Source organism: Myiozetetes cayanensis, unplaced genomic scaffold (assembly GCF_022539395.1).
Source record: "Myiozetetes cayanensis isolate MyiCay16 unplaced genomic scaffold, myiCay2020 scf10, whole genome shotgun sequence".
Classification (NCBI taxonomy): Eukaryota; Metazoa; Chordata; class Aves; order Passeriformes; family Tyrannidae; genus Myiozetetes; species Myiozetetes cayanensis.
The window spans coordinates 1,156,486-1,178,108 of record NW_026086605.1 but is presented as its reverse complement, the minus strand read 5'-3'; positions in this window follow the sequence as shown (position 1 = coordinate 1,178,108).

The following is a 21,623-nucleotide window of genomic DNA, read 5'->3' as shown; positions in this document are numbered from 1 at the left end:
CCTGCAGTGAGGAGTTGTATTTTGGTTGTGTTGTGTTTTACTGGGGCCCCGTGTTCTTGACAGATAGATATCAGAGCCGTCCAAGTGTTCATGTCAGTGCACCTTTGACACCTGTCTGTGTAGATACATTTGTGCTTGCACATCCCTATCAGACCATCAGACACTGTCAATCAGTGCTGGCTATGGCTGCAGTTCCAGAAATGGGGTGGCAATAGGATGCCTGCAAAATGAACCTCCCTTTTCACACCGTGGAGAGCACGAACTGCAGCCACCTCTCATTTCTGCATGCGGTTTCCACAAAAAATGAGCATGAAGTGACCCTTACCTCGCATTTTTTGTGCTTGCAAGGCTGTAACAAGCTTTCTGCAGATGATTGCCCCTCTGCCTTCTTTCTGTGGGTGACCCAACCTGTGCCAGATGGGAACCCCGGGGGTGGATCCTGAGCACAGCTGCCCCACCTGCTCCCAGCACGGCAACTGGGGGTTCTGCTGGTGTCTCTCCTCCAGTCTGTTGGGGTTTTTTGTTTGTTAGTTTGGTTTTTAATTGTTTGTTTGTTTTTTCTTTATAACTAATTTGGTTGGGGCTCTCATCACTTTCAATGCTTTCAACCTAATCTCGAATCCCTCTCTGGGAAAAAGATACTCGGGAGAAAAATATCTTCCTTCTCCTTTTGACACAGCCTTCTATATAGTCTGAATGTCAGGAAAGCCATTTATAGACCATGTACAGTAATTGCATGCTTAATATTTCATCAGCTGCATTAACAGTAATGTCACTAAAACCAGGTATAGATTTGAAAGGATCTCTTTTGATTAAAAGTGACTTCAGAGCTTCTTGTGTGTAATAATAGCAGCAGTATGTATTATCATAGATGTTGCTATGGCTTTCTGAATTTAATAATTCAACACACAGAGATTTGCACTGAGATTTTGGACCAAGCATATGCTGCCTACTTGGCAGGGATCCCCTGATTACACCAAGATTAGACTGGTGTGAAGTCAATTGCTTTAGTTTTAGCCACACTCTTCTTTCCCAGCCAAGAGGCTGCAACACTTTTGGGGAGTGCTTTCATTACCATGCTGCAGTCAACAGCTGTAGGAAATAGTGGTTAGGGTTGGTTTTCTACCAGACTCACTTCAGCCTCTCGTGGTGTGATGCCATGTACTGTTTGGACATGAGGCAGAAATGTTTGCTTTGGAACTTGAATTCTACTGAACAAAGATCTGCTGCCAGCTGCCAGTGGGGCTGAAACCCTGCAAGCAGCCTTGGATGGAAAAGAAATAAAGGAATTGATTTGCTCTGTCTTAATAATAAATCTCTTCAATTTCTTTCTTGTTCCATATTCTTGAGAAATAAACTTTGCCAGAAGATCTTGTGCTAAATGGTGACGACGAATTCCTCAATAGCAAGTGTCAGTTGGTTTCTTCAGAAACACCCTTCTTGGTAATCCTTTCCTTTTATTATTGAGCTAATAATTTTGATAAATATTAGTAATGGATCCATTGGGCATTTTTTTGCCAAAGCCTTTTTCAGGCTTTGATGATAAATTTCATCCTTTTTTCCAAGTTGCCATCAGAGCAGGTTTCACAGATTGAGCATGCATGCATTTTGAGTTTGCAGCCTGAATTTCCATCAGCAACCAGAACTGAGTTCTGTAGGCACAGCTTGGGGTGTGCCAGAATGCTGGAATTTGTACATTCTAAGGGCTGCAGTACCATAAAACACAGTTATTTCATGGTTAGGAATGGCAAAAGTACTGCTCAGCGTGGCATGGAGAATATATTGCCCCAAAACGTGCACATGAAGGGTGGCAAACCAGAGTTCATTTCCTCTCTGGATCAGCCACGTTGAATGGTAACATCAGCCACGTGCAGCCACTGTGCATCTGCTCTGGTGTTTTATAGGTGAGGAGAATTCATGCATCTGAGTGAAACGAAACCCAGCTTCAGTGCTTCCTGATGATTCAAGCTGTAATCAGCTGTTTTATAAATGTCACCCTCCACATGCGGGTAGTGGAGTGAGAAATACATCACTGATATTTTTGATCCTACTAATTCTGTTGAGGTGAGAGCACACATCTTCAGTTGGCTGTGCCAGGCCTTTCTACTGGGTACTACACACACACGCTAAGGTTGGAGGTTTTTGGGGTTTGTGTCAGATTGTTGATAACTCCAGATTTTTTGAAATTAATACCTTTCCTATTATTTCAATATAATGGATATAAATGGAGATATACAGATATAATGAAGTAGAGGTTGGATCTTAAAATGTTTGTTTTGTTAGTGTTGATTGTTGGGTTTCTCATTTGAAGCTGGCAGAAGACTCTGACTGAAAGACCAGTGAAAAAGAGTCATGGCAAATTCCATCCTTGAGGAATATTTATTTAATGAAGCTCTTACAGGAATTCTAGTTTTCGGTTCAATACAAGGTGTACTTTGAAGCCAAATCAGCATCATAATATTAACTGATGTTGTTACTTAACTCAGCCTAATGCTATCTTTACATTCTAAAACATCAGCCTTGGTTCTTGGTTCTGCAGTAGAGTTTTAATGAACACAAATCAATTGCTACTACTGCTTATCTGGAGCTTGCAATTAAACAACTGGTAACTAAAAGGTCAGAAGTGCTTACTGTTGAAAAAAGCAGCCTCCATCTCATCATCTGGCTTTTAGCACTGTTTCTAATACCCATATTTAAAAGAGAAATAAATCATAAGAACCCTCAATAATTGATGGCTTTGCCTTCTTTTCTGTGTGGGATTAGTGTGGTAGCTTCATCCTAACCTTTCCTGGAATTCCAGCAAATGCTCCATTTAATGAGGGGATGAGTTTAAATGCTCCGAAGGATTTGGCTTCCAGCTCTGGGAGCTTTCCAAGCTGTAAACTCTTGATCACTCTTTCAGGCTCTGCTTGAGGTACTGGCTCCTCAAATCTAATTACATCTCTTTGTGATAGAACTGCCTGGTGTACTGATTTAAATAGTGTGCATCTCCTCTGCAGGACTAGTATATGTCTCTGTGACTAATTTGGTGAAGAAATCCTGAAAAGTGGATTTAGTGGATCTGGGATCGCTTTTGATTCTTCTTTACTTTGAATAAGTTATTTTCTGATAATCTTGGTAAACAGTGTGTCAGTACTTCCCTTTTCATAAAGGATTGTTTCAACTAATTTGCATAAAGGATTGTTTCAACTAATTTCCTTGATGCTGCTTTGTTTCTCCTTCAGCAGTGTATTCATTTCTCCTCTAACATTCCCTAGATTCCCTCTGCTTTCCTGAATGCATAAGAGGATCCTCCCATCCTTGTGTTATTGAGCAGATATCTTTTCCTTTTCCCCCTTTTTCTTTGTAGCCATACCATGCAACTTTGCAATTCCCTTACCTGTTTACATCTGCCAATCCCTGTGGGTTGATGTTGCTTGCACCTTCTGCTTTGTTTTGTTTCTGCCTTCAATCATCCCTGTGATTTTTATTTTTTTTCTCTTGAAAGCATCCTGAAGCCCTGTAAGCTGGCTCAGTAAAACTCAGCACACCTGAGTGTGGATGCTGAGTGGATGCTGCCACTGTGATGAACGCTGCGTGCTTTGCCACGCAGGATCAGGCTCAGCCACACCCACAGTGCTGATGTGAGCGTGCCAAAAAAACTGTTTCAGGGATTCTCAGGAAAAAGAACAGTTTAAATCCTGCCCACACGATGCCACAACTGGAACTGGCACTTGTGGGTTAGGAAAGAGCCCTTGCTGCTGGCTCTTTGAAATCCGGGTGCAGTGGCAAGCCGCAGAATCCGACACAGTGCTGGGTGTCCTTGGGAAGCACACTGAGAGCAAAGCATTGGGAATTGCTCTACTGCTGAGGAAGGTACGATCAAAGTTAGTAAAGTCATGAATTGGCTGAACTCAGAATTGTTTCTCACCGAATTTGCACCACTTGTGGGTGGAGGAACTCTCAGAAAGCGGTAGGAGACGAGTGTCAGTCAGGGGAAAGGCACTGCTGTTTCTCACAGCAGGCACAGAACTTCTGGGATGTGTTGTCCCAGGGGGCTGCAGAGCCTCATGGTGCCAGCAGGTTCAAAGTGGAACTAAACACATGTAATTTCAGCCAGCAGGTCCCAAGTGGATTTAAGCAGTGCTTTCTGTGTCCTGTTGCCGTTGTTGCAGGTGCTGGAGGAGCAGGGGGGCAACAGGCTGCAGAGGGTGGCCAGGCTCACACCAATCCTGGCCCAAGGCAGAGGGGTTTCTGGGCTAGACAGACCATAGCTCCAGCGCCATGGGAGTGTTTCTTATTCCTGCAGGCTGCACTGCTCCCACTGGTCCAGCTCGCTGTGTTCAAACACTGTGCTGGCTTGCTGTGCCATGTGAGCTCCCATCCCTTCACTGCTGCTGGTTGAAATTAAACCTCTGAGAAGCAGGGATCCCTCCTTTCCCCTTGGGTGCTTTTTCCCATGTCTCACACAATGCAGCCCACATTTCACCTTGGTCCTCAGGTGCCACTGTGATTTATACAGCTAAAAAGGTTTATGCACCACACAAATAAATGTATGTGCATAATGCACATTAGTGCATTGCTGTTGCACTGTCATTGGAACATCTGGACACAGGTGACTAATTTGAGGGAAGCAATGAAGTTCATGTGTTTCAATTATTAAAAGGGGAAAAAGAACCAAGCTAGCACTGTAAATGCCTTTCTGATTACTTGTGTCAGCCCACTTCCCTTTTGGCATTTCCCTGTCATGGTGTCATTAATATTTCCATCCCCCCTGCATCCTTAAAGATGTACTTGGTTGACTTGCATCATTTAAAATATTTTTTCATTATAGTGATTTTCTCATTTAGGTCCCCGGGAGATCTCGATATGTAATCAGTTTTCTCTAACAAATGACCTCCTTTAACTTCATTAGTTCAGAATTAATTTACTACCATCCAAGATATTGAATGGCTCTGATTAGTAAAATACAGTAAAAAAAATTAAAGTTCCCTTTCATTTATGGTGAAGGCAAACATTAATTAAACCCTATATTTCTTCACTAGTTTTGTTCACACTTGAACTTAATGAAGAGGGATGTTTGATGGGCTGTCACCAGACACCAGATGAGGGTGGGGATGGGATCACAGGCTTTCTGTGGGGGTAACATCTTCAAGCAGCTGCATTTTGCTAAATGCTTGCCTTCCCTTGCAGCCGTGTAGATTTGTCGCAACCCTGAGTGGATTTGTCCTGCTCATCACTCCCCGTGCTGCTACATTTTTAGTTTCTGAATGGCAATCAAATCCATTCAATCAAATGGTACAGGTAGTTTAAAATAAGCTTTTTTTCTTTTTAAGAAGAAGGCTTTTGGCCTGCTAAAGGCTTTATGGTAGTTGTTTTGAAACTGCATTGAAAGAAGCTTCGTGTTTGCTCGGAAGTTTATAGGAATAGGTACTTTTGGTAAGGCTCCAGCCAAGGCTTGGAGCCCCACGATGCTGGGGGCAGAAGAAAGCCTGACCCCCTTCCCCCTCACAAAACTCCTTGAAACAAACTTCTGCTCTCAGTAGTCTTAGCTGTGGAGGAAACTTTCTGCCTGTGCACCACTTCAGGTCAAGGCTTGACGCCTTGGAGGTCTTTTCCAACTGTAATGATTCTGGGGTTCTCTGGCAGTTTGGACCGTGGGTTGAGCTGACCTCAGGGACAAGCAGAGGCACAGGACTGTGTCCCATGTGTGGTCAGCTCTTGCAGAGGAGCACTGCAGACCTGTGGCAGCACCTCAAGGCACTGCAGACCTGTGGCAGCACCTCAGGGCACTGCAGACCTGGTCAGGTTGCTGTTCTGGAGCTGATTTGCCCCTCAGCCAGCGAGGAATTTTGAAAACCAGTCAGTTTGGTCTATACACAAGTGATTCACTAGCCCAAGAACTGCTTATCAGGCTCGTCCCAAGAGTGGCTCTGGGAATCATCCCTATCCCTTTGCTCCTCTGGGTCCAGCTGCATTTCCCACACCCCTGAGCTGAAAGGTCCACCAGTCCCCGTGCCCATCCCTGCCTCCCAGGCTGGGGCAGCACTGATGTGGAGCTGTGGGGGCTCCTGCTCTCTCTGTAATGCTGGGTGGGAGGTGTTGTACTGCTGACCTCCAAGAAAAGAGACCTGGAGCTAAAGGGGGGTTGGATGGGGCCAATGGCCTTGTAAATTATTCTCACCTCTCCACAAGAATAAAGTTTGTAGAGGGATTCAGGCAGTCAATTTACATCTCTTGAAGGGAAGGAAATTGAAAACATTAAAGCAATTTATTGCCTTTTAAATTTGGGGATGAGGGGGAATGTAAGTAGAGCTAAAATTTAACTACCTGCAAAGGCAAATAAGGAAAACTGTGATATTTCACAGAGTCATAATCCACTATACAATAAGAGCATTTTCAATTTCATTGTGGAAAATATAAGTTACTACTGCTTTCTGCCTCAGAACTTGCCCATAAAGCAGCATCCAATTGGTGGATTCAGTAGCATTTCTGTTTTTTTTTTTTTTTTTCTTCTTTCTTACAATTTGCATAAAACACTTAGAGAGGGGTTTTTTTCCCTATCTCATATTGCAGTATTCCAAGTTTTCAGCACAATAAATGTTTTGCCTGCAAGGGCTATATCTAATATTGGCTCACTTTGAATGTCTTTTCCTGTTTAAATGTTAGTCCAGGAAACCATAGTAATTGTAATCAAATGAGTATGCTCGATATACAGCTTTTATGACTACAGGGTGGCTTTCTCTAATTCAACTGACCTTAGAAAACAGGAGGGATGATTCAGGAGCTCTTCCAAGAAGAGTTCTTGCTCCTGGCAGTATTTACTCCCATGTAGATTAGAAAAAATAGGAGCTGGCATCTGAGAAAAAGATGAAAACCCAAATGGGCTAATATCTGCTCATTACATGAGGGCAAAGCCTCTGAAACCAACACAGTAGAAAGATAAATTTGCCCCCTCTGTCTGGGAGAACATTTCAGAAGAGCCCTGGAGAAGTTCATTGTATGAAGAGAGTACAGGAGATACAACCTGAGCTTCTTCCAGGCCACAAACCCCTCCTGTTCATTTTCCCTCCAGGAAAAGTCATTCTCAACCCAAACCCTTGAGCTGTCAAGCACTGGGACAGGTTGCCCTGGGAAGTGTGGAGTCACCATCTCAGGAGGGATTTATGTAACAGGTGTGCAGGTGTGGCACTTGGGGACATGGTTTGGTGGTGGCCCTGGCAGTGCTGGGTTAGCAGTTGGACTCAGTGGTCTTGGAGGTGTTTCTCAGTCTAAGGAATTCTGTGATTCTGTGATCCAAGATGACTCAAGAAGAACTGCTGATGGCTTGTTTGTGTAGGCAGACTGATTGCCTGAGCTGCTCTGGGGCAGCTACTGCTCTGCAGGTATTCTGGAGTAGTTTTTGTATTCAGATACATCCAGCTTCTTCTGAGATAAAGTGAACTTTCTCCTGGCATCTGTACTTAGAGAATGGCTTTGTTTGTATCTCAGAGCAGGTTTCCTGAGGCAGCTCTGGGGATAGTGGCCCCTTTCCTCTGCCTGGAGAGCTGAGAGCTTGTCCATGTGAAAAATTGCTACCAGCTACACCCAGGCTAGCCAACAAATCCCTGTGTGGCTCCATGATTCTCATACCAACACCAACAGCTTAATATATTATACCCCTTCCTGAGCACCTGCACTGCCTTTCCACCCTCCCAGCCTGCCCTAGGGGGGAATCTCAATGCTTGCCCTTACCCTGCATCACAACACAAAGGGCTGAACCAGCCCATGGTTTAATTACAGCTGAGCAACAAAGCTTTGTCACAGCTTCCATTTAACCATCTCCACATCTTTTTGTTCCTGCTCCACGAGCTCACAAGTTTCTCAATTTTACTAGGTATTTATAAATACCTGATTAAGTTATGCGGATGAGATTGGTTATTGTGGCTCTTGAGGCACTGCTGGTATTCTAGATGCTTTTTGCTGGACCTACTGAGTCTTAGCACGGAGGGGAATCATGTATTTTCCCTTTTAGAAATGTTCCAGCTGCTCTCTGGAGCTGTCAGTCTAAATTTGAGCAGAGGCATTGCGCTGCCCCAACCACATCTGCAGAGATTTTTGGATGCATGTTCACGACACAGTTCTGTGCATGGGGGGGTTTAGCTCCAGGGCCATACAAAGGCTAATTTGGAGAGGATGGAGTTTTCCCCTTGTATAAATTCATTCGTATTCCCTTCAAAGGCTGAGGGGAGCTTCGAGCCAAGGTGTGCTCCGTGCAGGCTGTGCTCACAGGGTGAGTGGTACCCACTGTGACAGTGTGTGCACAGCCCTGCTCAGATGATAACAGAGGATGACTGTGCAGAGGACTGGGCTTCTCCAGGGATGCACTAAATGCCTGCTGCTCCAAGGACATGTGAATCCTTTTAGCCCACTGCAGGATAAAGCCTTCAATATTTAAGGCTCACTCTGGTGCTTCAAACTCTGAAATGTAGTGCTGTGAAATGGTGAAGCTCCACTGACATCAGCCCTTTCCCTGGGGCTGACATCAGCCCCGGGGATTGGAACAGGGCTGTGCTGATTTACATGAGAATCTGGCTGTTCATGCTGAGGAGCCAGCCCTCTGCACTCCCTTACAAACATGCCTAGCCAGGGTGCAGCTCAACCCCAAATGAAAGCCGTGTTCAGAAATACTGAGGCTCTCCTCATCATCACTGTAATTAAGATTTCAGCTGCTTTGCTTGGCTGCAAGGCCTTGGGAGCATTATGGCTGCCTGGTGCTGTGAAAAGCAGATTTACTGTTATTAGCTACAAGCATTGTAGCACAGCAGAAAAGAACCAAAATATAGACCTGTGCCGTAGCGTAAAACACGCACACAACTGATGGCAATCAGCACTAACCTGTCACTCTGTGCCACACTTAATTTTAAAGTGGACAAACTATTGGACAAAATATCACCAGCACATGTACTGTGGATCTTTTGCTGCAATAGCTGTCTCCTGCTCTGAGCAGCAGCACCTCCTCCTCTCCCCAGAGCAGCCCAGGATGCTCTGCATGAGCAAACCTCGTGTCTCTGCACGAACTGGGAGAGGTCTACCTGAAGTAAAATCTTGTATTGCTACAAAACTTTTACTGTAGTTCTAGCCAGCTCCCTACCCACCCAGGGAGAGGCTTCTGAAGACCACAGCAGCATCCCTCTTGCTTGCAGAAGCTGGTCCCACAGCTGAAATGAGCATCTTCCTTTTTCTTGGCTGGAACCAGGGTAGGGAGAAAACAGGGCTGGAGTTGTTGTTTTGAGATACATCACTCGAGATGAATCTTGCTGTCATCAGACCTGTCTTGAGATAAATCACCTCAAGGGATATGGGTTTGCAGTTTTGTCTTTCTAGTCGTAAAATATCTTTTTTATAGTACTAAACCTTAATCTTATTGAAGCATTTTTCATTTCAAACACCTTCCCTCACCATTCCTTTCTCTTTCCTAACCTGAAATATCAGCGTTTTGTGAGGTGTTATTTTAAAATGTGAACTTTTTGAAAATAACTCCTTTTCTGAGCCTGTTTGTTTACTGCAAATCTATTTAGAATGAACTTCAACTGTTTCTTAGCTATGATGAGCTGGAGGAGTGTAGAGATACATTACATGGTGTGGTTGAGCACTGTCTGGAGCTTGACTGAAGATGTGATTCCTGGATTACAGATCTTGTTGCAGCCTTGAAGGAGAGTCCAGCCTGAGCAGTGGTTTCCTCTGGCTTTTGAGAACTTCATTATCTGGGCCTGGAGTCAATACAGATTTCTGGCACTGATGCAGGTCTGCACAGTTTGAAAGATTTCCTGTAAACTAGAAGACTGTCTCGCCTGTGGGCTTGGCCTGGAGGCAGCCTTACCCCAGTAGGTATTTACTGGATCTAATATTTAGGCCAGCTGAGGAAGGTCTGTTCTAGTTCAGGAATACTATTTCAGCCCAGGCAAAAGATAGAATAATTCACCCCCTTCCCCCCTTTAGTCTGAGAATTGTATTAGCATCAAGTTATCTTTGAATTTTTATTTAAACCAGCCTGGTTTCTATGGATGTGAGAATCCCAGTGAGCTTATTTTCCCTGGGTTTTTTCAATGCCCAGTGTATCTTCTCTCTCTACCTAATGCTGGTTTTGTCTTCAGCAGTGTGCTTTTGTTCCACACTCTTGTGCAAGGAATGAAGTGGGGTCTGAGGTCCAACCAGCTGCTTTACCCTGGCACCTGGAAGCTCCCAGTCATCTTCTGGGCCTGACCTACAACCCCAGAATTGGTGGATGTGAGAACACTGCATGAGTAGGTTTTAGGGCAGCTTTAAGAATATAGGGGCCTCTCTCTTGGAGAGGTGACTGGCACAGGGACAGCCCAGGACCTCTGGTGAGATCAGGTCAGGACACACAGCATTCTCTGAGCTGGAAGGGTTAACAGGAGATTACTGCTTCTCCTCCTTTGCCTTTACTTTTATCATGATTTATATATTTGAAAGGAGGGGTGATTAATAATCCACGACCCCTCAGCCTGCAAGGAGGGCTCAGGCACTTAACATACCAGAGAGCTACGATGCAAACAGAGAGAGATGATTAACAAGACTAACATTTACCCTCCTCCCTGAATAACTCAAGGGCAGCATCAATGGTTCCTTGCACTTCCTGGCTCTCAGCAGTGGAGTGAGGGGCTACCAAAGGGCTCCTGTAGCAAAAGGCTGGAGCTAAAAGTCAGCTCACTGCAGGTACCGTGGGGATGAGTCTGGCACAATCACCTGGAGAGATAAATATAGTTGTCATGCCATCCCTGGGGCTGGATATAAATATCTCCATTCCACATGCACTGTTGCTCTCAAGATAAGGAAAAACTGGCCCGTGAAGTCCTCACTGACCTAAGAAATCAAAGTACAGAAAGAGCCACTGGAATTCATCTGCTGTTTGTCAGCTTGGACCTTGATACTTTCCCTGCTCAGCACTTGGATAAGCACAGAGGGAGGACAATGTGGCCACAGAAGAGAGAAACAAGACCAGGAAAGTAAATTGGAGGGAATTTGTCTCTGGGGTAATGGCCCATTGAATGCTGAATTGCATTGGTTCCCGATATCTCCTGACTTCATCCAGACCGATCACTACCAGCTTTGTTCTGTGGTTTCTGATGAAAAAGAAAGGATCTACTTAATTCAGAAAATACTTTGGAGGTCAGAAAGTGTTTTTCTTTCTTCTGGGTTTTTCAATGCCAGCAGAGGGGGGCAGATTTGGTTTCTTAAATACAAAGAGGCAACCTAACAAGGTCCTGTGTCTGTGCTGATACAGAAGGGATGAAGGGAAGTCCTGGTAACCAAACAAAAAATGTGCAGAGGAAAAATCAAATAGAGATGTGGGCAGCTCAGCTGTCCCTTTTTCATGTGATGGAATTAAACTTGAGAAGGTAATTTGCTTTCTTATGTGAGAAAACAATAATATTAGGGGTAGCAAAGTGGGTAGACTGGTGAGGGTTGTCTGTGACCTACTTATTTCACGATGGTACAAACAACCCCTTTAAACAAGACACAGTGGCAAAGCAGGGCCTCAGAGGAGATCCTGAATCCCCTCCTGTGTGCTCCTTGCAGGGGGGGCAAAGGCAGCAGAGAGCACGAGCAGAGATGCAGCTGCTGCAGCAGCATCCACGAGCAGCCATCAGGTCACTGCACCAAATGCAAGGGGTGCCCAAAGCAACGTTCTCCTTTATCCTAATCAAATGTGCACCATACCCAGCTACAGGCAGATTTTGTTCTGGTATGTTCCTTTTTTTTTTGATCCTTAAGAGGAAGAGGGATTTCATTTTTAAAGTGGGAGTTTCCCAGAAAAAAAAAAAAAAAAAAAAAAAAAAAAAGTAGAATTCCTGTTGAGGTTATTCCAGCAGGCACCACAGTTTGGAGAACTGCTTCACTTCCTTGGCAGCAGCTCCTCCCCAGCCCCCACCTGTGCTGCACTCCCCCAGAGTGCCCTGCAGCACACTCTGCTGCGAGCCTCCAGAAACCTCTCACACTTGGCTGAAAACATCCTCTGACACCGCTTTCAGCAACAAACTGGGCTTCCAGTGAAGGTAAACTTTCTGAGGGAAGTCCCTACTTTGTCCTTTACTCCCTCCCTTAAGTCAGATAACTGGAAATCACACTTTATTTAGAGATATTGAAGGGATGTCATGGGACTTTCATTTCCCAGATGGATGCCTGTTCCCTCGACACCACCAACAGCTGTCTCCTTGCCCTGGAGAACATTCTGTAGTGTGTGATGGGGATAAAAGATGACAGGGTAAGTGGCTTCTGGAGAAGCTTGGAGTACAGGAACTTAACTCCAAGGAGGTTCCATGGCACTACTTCAGTAGCAATATTTAACTTTTCACTTTTTTTTTTTTTTCCAAAATAAGCTGAAGGTTTTTTCACTGCAAAGCAGCCTAGTGTGATGTCAAATGTGCTGTACACATATTTGCTATGGCATGCCAGCAAGGCTGAGCAGAGAAGGCAATTCTCTATCTCTGAACCTTTGACTACACCACAGTTTTGGGAGAAGAGACTCTAGAGTGTAGGTGGAGCCAGACAGGGGTTATAAACAAGGAGATGTGCACCACTCCCATTTTGTTCCTTAGGATGGTGTCACCGAGCCCCCTGCCCCTGAACAAGGTCCTTCCTGCAGTTCTTTTAGCTGTATTTTTGGTACACCAGAGAAACAACAGCCTTTCTGCAAGGTTTTGTGGGTTATACTGCAAAGATTGTTACTGAGACTGAGCACTGGGGTCATCAGGAGGACTTCCTTTGGCTCCACAGTTACATTTCACTTAGAACCACACAACGGTCTGGTTCTGCCATAGGAGAGTTAATGAAAAGGCAGGACCAAGCTATGGCCAACGCTGGAATAAATGTCCTTTAAGATGATGATTGGCAGAGGACAGAATGACCTGCTATCTCTCAATCCCCTCCTCCTGCTCTGCCTGGAAACCACAGGGTGTTGAAAGTCTTGTCAAGATAATCAGCACAGTGTAAAGAGCTGAAAACGTTCTACTGGAGAGTAACAGGGTTCAGCAACAGGACAAGGTGCTCCAAAGAGTGGCTGAAGGATTGAAGGACATGTATCTGTGTTTTCTACAAGATGCAGGACAAGGCAACGCTGACCCTCTGCTGGACAGAGGGAGCTGCACAAACAAAAGGTAAGCAGCAGCGTGTCAAGGTGTTGGGCAGCTTCATCTTCTGAGAGATTTCATCACAGACCCCACCTTGAGCACTGCATCCATCCAGCTCTGGGGCCCCCAGGACAAGAAAGACAGGGACCTGCTGGAACGAGTCCAGAGGAGGCCAGGAGGGTGCTCAGGGGGCTGGAGCAGCCCTGCTATGGGGACAGGCTGGAGAGCTGGGCTTGTTCAGCCTGGAGAAGACTCTGGGGAGACCCCAGAGCCTCTTCCAGCACTTAAAGGGGCTACAGGACAGAGAGGAACTTCTTGCAAAGGCATGGAATGATGGGACAAAGGGGAACAGCTTCAAGCTGAGGGAAGGTAGGTCTGAGGAGGAAATTCTTTACTGCAGGGTAAGATAGATGGTCTTAAGGTTACTTCCAGCCCAAACTATTCTGTGATTCTGTGACAATGATTGCTTTGAAGAGCTTGTAAAGAGAATATGACTGGTGCATGAAGCTCTGCTGTCCTGAGGTGAATGAGGAGAGACAAGAGAGTCTCCCGTGGTTCAACAGGAGAGTTGCTTGAGAGGTGCTTTTTCCTGATCCTGCTTTCTGCAGCAAGGACCAGAACATGAAACCTTCTGGTTCTTGGAATTAAATGCCATGGATGGGATTTTGTAGTTACCAGATGAGGCACTTGAGAAAATGATGTGGTTGGAGAAAAGATTGGTGTGAAGGAGGTGCTGACGAAGAAGGAGGGAGTTCTGGTTGCCTGGACACGTGCAGATTGCTGGGTGAGGTGGGTGAGGCAGGCCATCCAGAAGGCTCAGGGGTCAGTGGCTAGAAGACCAGTGGGGACTCTCTCTGCTGCACTGTGAGGTGAAGCACAATTTGAAATTAGCACCTGGGGCTGCCAGATCATACCATGGAGGGAGGAAGCAACTGTATCAACACTGAGAAAAGGTAGTGTGGGGTTCCTTCATGTGGCACAATGTACTGTGCCCTAGATTTGTACCGGGACATCAGGAAGCTTTAGGTGGCTTGTCGCATCCAGGCTCTGGAGACCCTCCTGCCTGGTGCTTCTAGCACAGCACTGCTCACAGCTGCAGGAAAGCTGCCAGTGTGCTGGGTCCTGTCAGTCTAGTGTTCTGCCCTAAAATCAAGCAGCAGAGGGTCAGTGCTGCTCTTCAGGGATCAGAAAAGCTTCCCGTGGAGGAGCTGATTGCAGGTTCTGCTGCATGATCAGAGGGCAGCTCTGGGGTGTGTCAGTGGCTGGGGTCACCAGGGTAAATCTTATCCCACCCCAGTGTTATGTGGTGCAAAGGAGACCAGCATTTGGCCAGTGGATCCATGGAAAGGAAGTGTTCCAATCAATCAGCTCTGTTTGCTTATTCCTCTTCCCTGTTTCACGTCTCTTTCTCTTGTTCCTCTTTATTCTCTGCCACCTCCTCTCAGACCTGACTGCTTTCATTACAAGGTTAAAGGGCAGTGCCAAGTGAGTACATTAATCTCATACATTTTCATGAATATCAATTAGACTTGGATACCAGAAGATTTTCCTGATGTTCAGCAGAGTTGAGACCCAATTCTTTATACAGACCCTGCCTCCAGTAAAACCTGGGGGTGTTTTTCCAAAGTCAAGCCTGCCATCTCTTCTTCCTGCTCCCTCCCACCGTGCTGATAGCCCTTTACCTTTTTCCTGTAGGACCTATATATACAGTGGTTATCAGGAAAAGCCATTCCCCTTTCTGCCCTTGAAAGGCAATATCCACCCAGGCTCTCGGGCAGAATTTGGAGAGCAGAGTCTCTGCTGTTCAATTACCAAGGAGCTTATCTCTTTCATGTGTGACTAGATATTGTGTTGTTTTTTTTTTTTTCTCTCTAGCAAGACTGAAATTTAAAAGGACAGAAAAATTTCTAGTGCTTGAGATGGAGGAAACTGTCTGGTGTTGAAATGAGTGGAGTTTATGGACTACTGGGAAATAAGACTATTTCTGAAGGCATAAATGTATCTCTTATCTTGCAGTCTCTGTTGCACTGTTGGTTAGACAATTCATATCATCATGACAACAAAAAGGTCAAAAGCATATAGCAAACTTTCCAGCTTTTCTCTCCTGCACATGAAACCACCTTTTGCCTTCACGGAGTCCATTTACCCATTGTACATCAAGGTCTGGCTGCGTGGCAGTGAAGTAGGGCCAGAGGAAGCTGGCTGTAAGTCCAAGGTATTCTTTGTTTGGGTTACAGAAATGCCAGTGAACTTTACTTAGGGGTTAGCATTCCACTTTGCTGGCTGCCCTGCAGGAATGGAGCAAAAAGGCAAATCCGCTGGAAAGGGATTTTGGTTTAAGCCAGCGGTTCCCACAGGTCCCAGGGCGGGAGGAGGACCCTGATTGCTGAGGGCAGCAGCTCTCCCTGCCCCATCCAGCACTGCAGCTGGGCCCCTTGCAGGAGAGCGAGGGCTCAGGGCTTCCCTGGTGACCAGAGAGCAGGGCTGGCACGTTCCCTGCCCTGGGAGCTTCCGTGAACCCCGGATCAGGCACTGACACCAGGGATGGTCCCAGCTGTGCAGGGACACCGAGCACACCCTGGCACAGCATCCTCCAGAGACACTCCCACGATGGCTGGGAGCTGGAGGGTGTCTGGGATATGCACATGGGCCAGGCAACAGGAGAGAGGGGAAATGTGTGATCTGAGATACATCTGTAAATTCTGGGTCAAGATACAGCAGCCCACCATGAAGTTTTACAGCTATAGATGGCAACAGGAGCAGTGACCTTTAATTATGGTGAGATAATGGGTACTGCTCTAACACAGAAACAGCTAAAAATAAAGGCCAGTATAAAAATACAAAGTGTCTCAGAATGTGATCACATTTTCCACTAATGGAACACACAGCTCAGCTTGCAGTATCACGGAAAAATGTTTTCTTTTGTAGATACTAAGGTTACATTTAGATTCTGAGTTGGTATGATTTAATTCAAAATATCTTATTAGGCTGGTAAATTGAGAGTACCCAGAAAATTGAGTGGATATTCCCACTTTGATTTAAGCTGGAGTTATTAAATTTTGGTTGAGTTTGATTCGATTTAGTTCGAGTTTAAAGTAAATTAAAACCCCCAATGTAAAATTAAATTTACCACCCGTAAATTAAAACAAAGAGAGATTTTTCAATGCATTTGCTTTAGCAAGTTATCTGGTGGAGGGTGAGATGGTGCTGAGGCCCTGATATCCATACTGTGTGTGTTTCTGGGGAGTTGTTTCAGATTAATTTGGACCGGGGGCGTTATTGCAGCTCATCTAGTGGTTGAGTTTCACCCAAGAGAAATCCAGAGCATGTGCCCCCAGATCCCTTTGTGGGCATCACCCATAGGGAAATGGGGCTGGTCAGTACTGTTGGTTTGAAAGGACATGTCTGACCTGGACTAAGGTGTGGATGCTGTTGCCTCCTGGCCACTTCAATGGCATTTGGTGAGCAGGTCTGTGTGTCAGAAGGACCTGTGAGAGCTCCTGGTCCCTCTTTGCCCCCCAGTCTGGGAAATGGCCGGTACTGGCACTCCCACATGAGCAGGTGTTGAGATCCTGGGAGCTCCCAGAGCAGCCCATTCCGTTTCTTTCCTTGAGGAGAAACTTTTCAAAGTTCCTGATATTTCTTCTGTGAATTGAGAACACATTGTTTTGCTTTCCAAACGTGCCAGTTGGCTTAATTTTTCTCTCAAAGTTAAACTGGCCTGTTGAAGTTCAACTGGGTGACCCATGATAGGAAAGGGCTGCTTACAACCCAAACCACCTCAAAATAATGCAGCCTGTAAAAGCCGTGGTTCTCAGCTTAGAAATGCACTTTTCACCATTACAGAAATGCGGGCACCTCGCTTTTTGTCATGTGTCAGAGGCAAGGAAAAATTCCCACTTCCCAGGTTTTGCTGACAAACTTTCTGCACCTATTCAGATAAAGTGATTTGAGAGCTGTCTTGAGATGCCCCAGCAATTGCAGGCTGTGAATAGCAGCTCTATTAATATGCAAGTCAGGACTGCCATTATGGCACAAATCATGGAGAGAGCTGAAAAAAAGTTTGAAGAGTTGACTTGTGAGCATTGAGGGGCAATCACTGCCCACCCCTGCCCCAGCACAGGTCCTTCCACAATAGGATCTTCCCTATATCTGTTGACAAACTTTGGCTAATGTTTCTGCCCGCTAAAAGGTTTCCTGCCAATACAGCAACATATTGCAGATAAAACCTAATGAGCTGAGTTTAACAAAAAAAATGCCATGTGGCTTCCTTGCAGTGATGCCCATCTGTCGGCTCAGTGAAGCAGCAGCGTGCTGCAGCTGCACTCCTGTGCTTTTTATCAAATCAGAATAAAGCTGTGCACCCCAGAGTCAGGTGTGATAAACAGGCCAGCAAATTGCCTTACATGGGTGTCACACAGCTCCTTATCTGCCTCACTTTTCAGAGCAGCACAACCAGATGGCTCCTAACGGTGGGTGAAATTTGCTCCGTTATGTTTCTGGCATTGAGCGAGAGGGATGCAGTCCAGAAGTCCACCACCAAAACAACAGATATTTAAATTGGACTGGGACTGAGATTACAGCCTGCAAGCAGAACTTTTGAAATTGAAGCAGATTTCATTAATAGCAAACAAAATGCCTATTTAGAGTGGGTCTGGTGGAACAAAGAGGACACAAAACAATAATAAAAAAAGAGCCTTTGGGAGCAGCCTGGCAGAACAGTGAGGGGTTTGGCCTTGCTCCAGCCTCCCTCCCGCCTGGTGCAAAGCCCAGTGCAAGGCAACTGCCCTTCCCACACCTCCCTTATTTATCACAGGGGCAATGGGAATAGGGAAGGCTCTTGGGTGGGGGCTGGAGGCACCATTTCCCACCAGTCCTCCCTGCCAAGGGTGCAGAGCACATCATTGCTGCTGCCCTCGGAAGGAGGGTCAGTAAGAGGGCTTGGGGATGTGGAGCATCTGTCTGTGATGGCAATCCCTGCTGAGAGCAGGATGTCACAGGCTCAAGGCTTCAGTTTCTCCCATCTCATCTTTTTCCCAGTACATTTGTCAGAGCAATCCGAAGTTTAAGAGTTTGCTCTTCCTTTAACTGGCTGCTAAACAAGTATTGGTGCTTTTGTCTCATCTGTGGTTTTGGCATCAGTTCCAGATTTGAGGAATAATCAGAAAGTGTCTAGATTCAGGGTAGAGGCAGTTCTTGATTGGAAAATTAGGAATTAAGACTTTGTCAGTGTGTGGTCTGTGCTTTTGTAGGTGAGTTTTAAGTTCGGTTCATTTAAGTCTCAGAGCCAATTGTGAAGCTCATTATTTGCTGCCAGCATGTATGTGAGCCCCTTCTATTGCTGGGAACACGCAGCAGATTTGCATGAGGTTTTGCTGTCACCAAGGGAAGTGTATGAAATAAAGGAGATTAAATTGTTTAAAAATGTGGCTACTGATGAAGTTCTTCAGCCACATGTTGTTTTGGTGAATTTGGGCTTATCTGAACGTTTGTTTTGTGAGCACGTGCCTGTGCTGGTGTCTGCTTCCTGAGCTGTCACCCCCACAGCTGCACTAACATTTCAAAGTCTAAACCAGGAGCTTCTCAGTTGTCTGCATGCTGGTTAAACAGAAAAAAAAAATGTCATGTGTAGAAACCCAGCTGAATAGAGACAGAATTGGCACCTTTGTCCCCAGGTTGTTAAAAATTACCTGAGCCTACCATAGTTCTGAAGATCAGATTATTTGTACTCATGGGCATTTGCATGGAGGTAGATGGTTCATTTTAGGCACAGACATCTGGAAAAGCTGGTCTCTCTTGCCCCAGTGCACTCTCTATAGGCCTCAGGAAAAGAAGCCTCTGCTGAACATGAGCTAAGCAGCATTAAATAAACTGTAGAGATGTTGAAGATTGGTACTGAGACGAAACCCAAAGATACCCAATTCTTGTGCATAAGACATTTCAGGGTTGTGCTTCTTGTGAATTGAGGCTGTTGTTTGTTTTGTGGATGAGATGGTGAAGGCTGTATCCACATCATACAGCTGAGGCAGGACAACCACTGCTCAGTGTGAGAGCCAGGCAGCCCTAACTCACCTTCTTCTTCTTCTTCACTGTGCTGTGGCTGCGTCCTGTGGATAGAACAAAATGAGAGTGTGCTTGCCTTGGAAAGGGTGCCAGAACTACCAGGGAAAACTTTCTTTCTGGTGTTTTATTCATGGCTGCAATTTCTTCCTTTTAGCCAAGCTGTGGATGAGAGGAAGAATGAACAAGGTGGTTAAATATAGCACAGGGGCTAAAGCATAACAGACTGTCCAGGGCTCCAGTCATAAAGGAAGAAAGAAATGACTTCAGAGAGGTTTAAGCACTTTCTTGCTATAGAAGTTGTACATGATGTCAAAGAGTGGAGAGTACTGAACAGCATGCTAGGAAAGGGAAAATCCCGGGATGCTGACCCAGAAAATTATCACACTGCTCAGTGGTTAGCTCAAAATGGAAGAGGAGTTTCACAGCTCTTTTTCCTGAACTGGTGACAGCTGTGACAAAGCCATAGGATGGAGTTACAACTCCAGCTCCATCCTGAGCGTGTGCATGTGTGTGTGCCTGGGGGTGAGGGAAAGGCACATCTTTGTGCAGCCCCAGGGGTGTCCTGGAGGGAGAAATCTGCAGGTGAGCACACGGGGTGGGTGGCACTAAAGCCAGAAATTGGGCCAGGTCTTGTCCCACCCTGTAAATCTCTGCTCAGACTTCCAGGGTTAATTTTCTCATGTCAGCTCTGTGCCTCCTAATATCAGGAGGCATGAGAAAATCACTCCTGGAAATGCATATGTAACCCTCAAATGGAGGGAAGGTGTCTGGATGCTGTTCCAGGGCTGTTGTGGAGGGACAGGTCTGTGGGATGTCTGGCTGTGGACAGCTTGTGTGGCTGCCTCAGGTTCTGCAGCTCCTGATCCACCTGTGCAGCTCCCAGACCTGGCCAGCAGCTCCCTAGAGATGCTGGCAGCATTAAACCTTCCAAATGCAAAAAGAAAAGCTGAGCTGCACCCAGACAAGGAGCTTCTTCCAGGGCAAAGGGAGAGGCGGGCAGAGGAGGCTGAGCTGGGTGTGAGAGCTGGCAGTGGGAGGTGCAGGGGCTGTGTCTGTTGATGCTACATCTCCCTCCCCTGAGCATCCCCTCACTTGCTGCCTTCAGGACATTGGCACAGGACTTGGGACCACTGCAGCTCTGCTAAACCCTGTTGTTGTGCAGGGGATTTATGTCCTGAGTGATCAGAAAAATCCCCAGAGCAGTGGCTGCCTGTGCTGGGAGCTGTGTGGCCAGGAGGGGGGAGCAGGAGGTGCTCGGGATTGCTGGGTTAGCTGTCCTGGAGGAGAACTTCCAGAGCAGCCAACTGTGAGAAAACAGTGGAAATAGCTTCCAAACCCTTGAAATGAAGCATGCCCTGGGTTTTGGAGAGGGGAGAGGAACTCGGTCACCTTGTTTGGTCAAACAAAGGCCGTGGGCTGAAGCAGGAGAGGAGTGACTTCTCTCTTTCCCTGTGTGCTGAAAAGCTTTACTTCATCTTTGGTGTCACTATTAAACAGTTCTGTGATGAATGCAGGAGGGTCCCTGTGGTGAAAATCAGACTGTCCCCTCCCCACTGTGCTGATTGGTGCTGTGTAAAGACCCAGACTTTTCTTATTGCAGAGACGTGGTGGGAACTGAGTGACTACAGAGGAGAAAATGCCAGAGCAGCAAGGAACCTGCTCACCCTGCTGCCTTCCTCTCTCTCTGCAGGAAAGTAAGTGTCCTCCTGTGAACAGAGGATTTCTAGAAAATTGGACATTGAGAGTGAACCCATTCATCTGCTCTCACCTGTTTATTAAACCAACCCCATAGCAGTGATGATTAGCGAAATGTTTAATTGAAATATGTCCAGTACCATTCTCTGTAAAGAAACTGCTGTGATAGAATGCTACTTTTGCTGAACACATAGCAAAGCCATCATAAGACCTACTGAACAATTTAACCCACATCCATTAACTTCTACAAAACAATTCCCCTTCAATATCCGTCCTTTATAGAGAGAAAGAAATGCTGGACACCAGTTTAATTTCAATTTGTATGTCTCCAGATCTCCACAAAAGCCATTTGTGCCCTGAGTTTTGTGCCTTTTATTAAGAATGACTTAGTGAAAAGGAATGTGTTTCACATTTAGTGACCCTGAGCATTAGAAATGGGTCAAGAATTGATTTTTTGGTTACCTGACTGAACTAGGGACGTGTGAGGAAAATGCTTGTGCATTGATACCCCCAACTTTTTCATCTTCCCACAGAAGCGTAAAATAAAAAATCTAAAAAGGATTGCATTGGCCTAAGCATTTCTTGGACATAGAACAGAGTGTGTTGTTCTGAAAATGGGAAAATGAATGGCCTAGAAGAAAAAACCCATGTCATCTCCTGCTTCTGGGAGTGAGCAAGGTCTGATCCCCTGCTCACTTAACTCCTGAGCCTCTTGGGTTGGTGAAAACCAGCAGGGCCTTGAAACAAGAGACT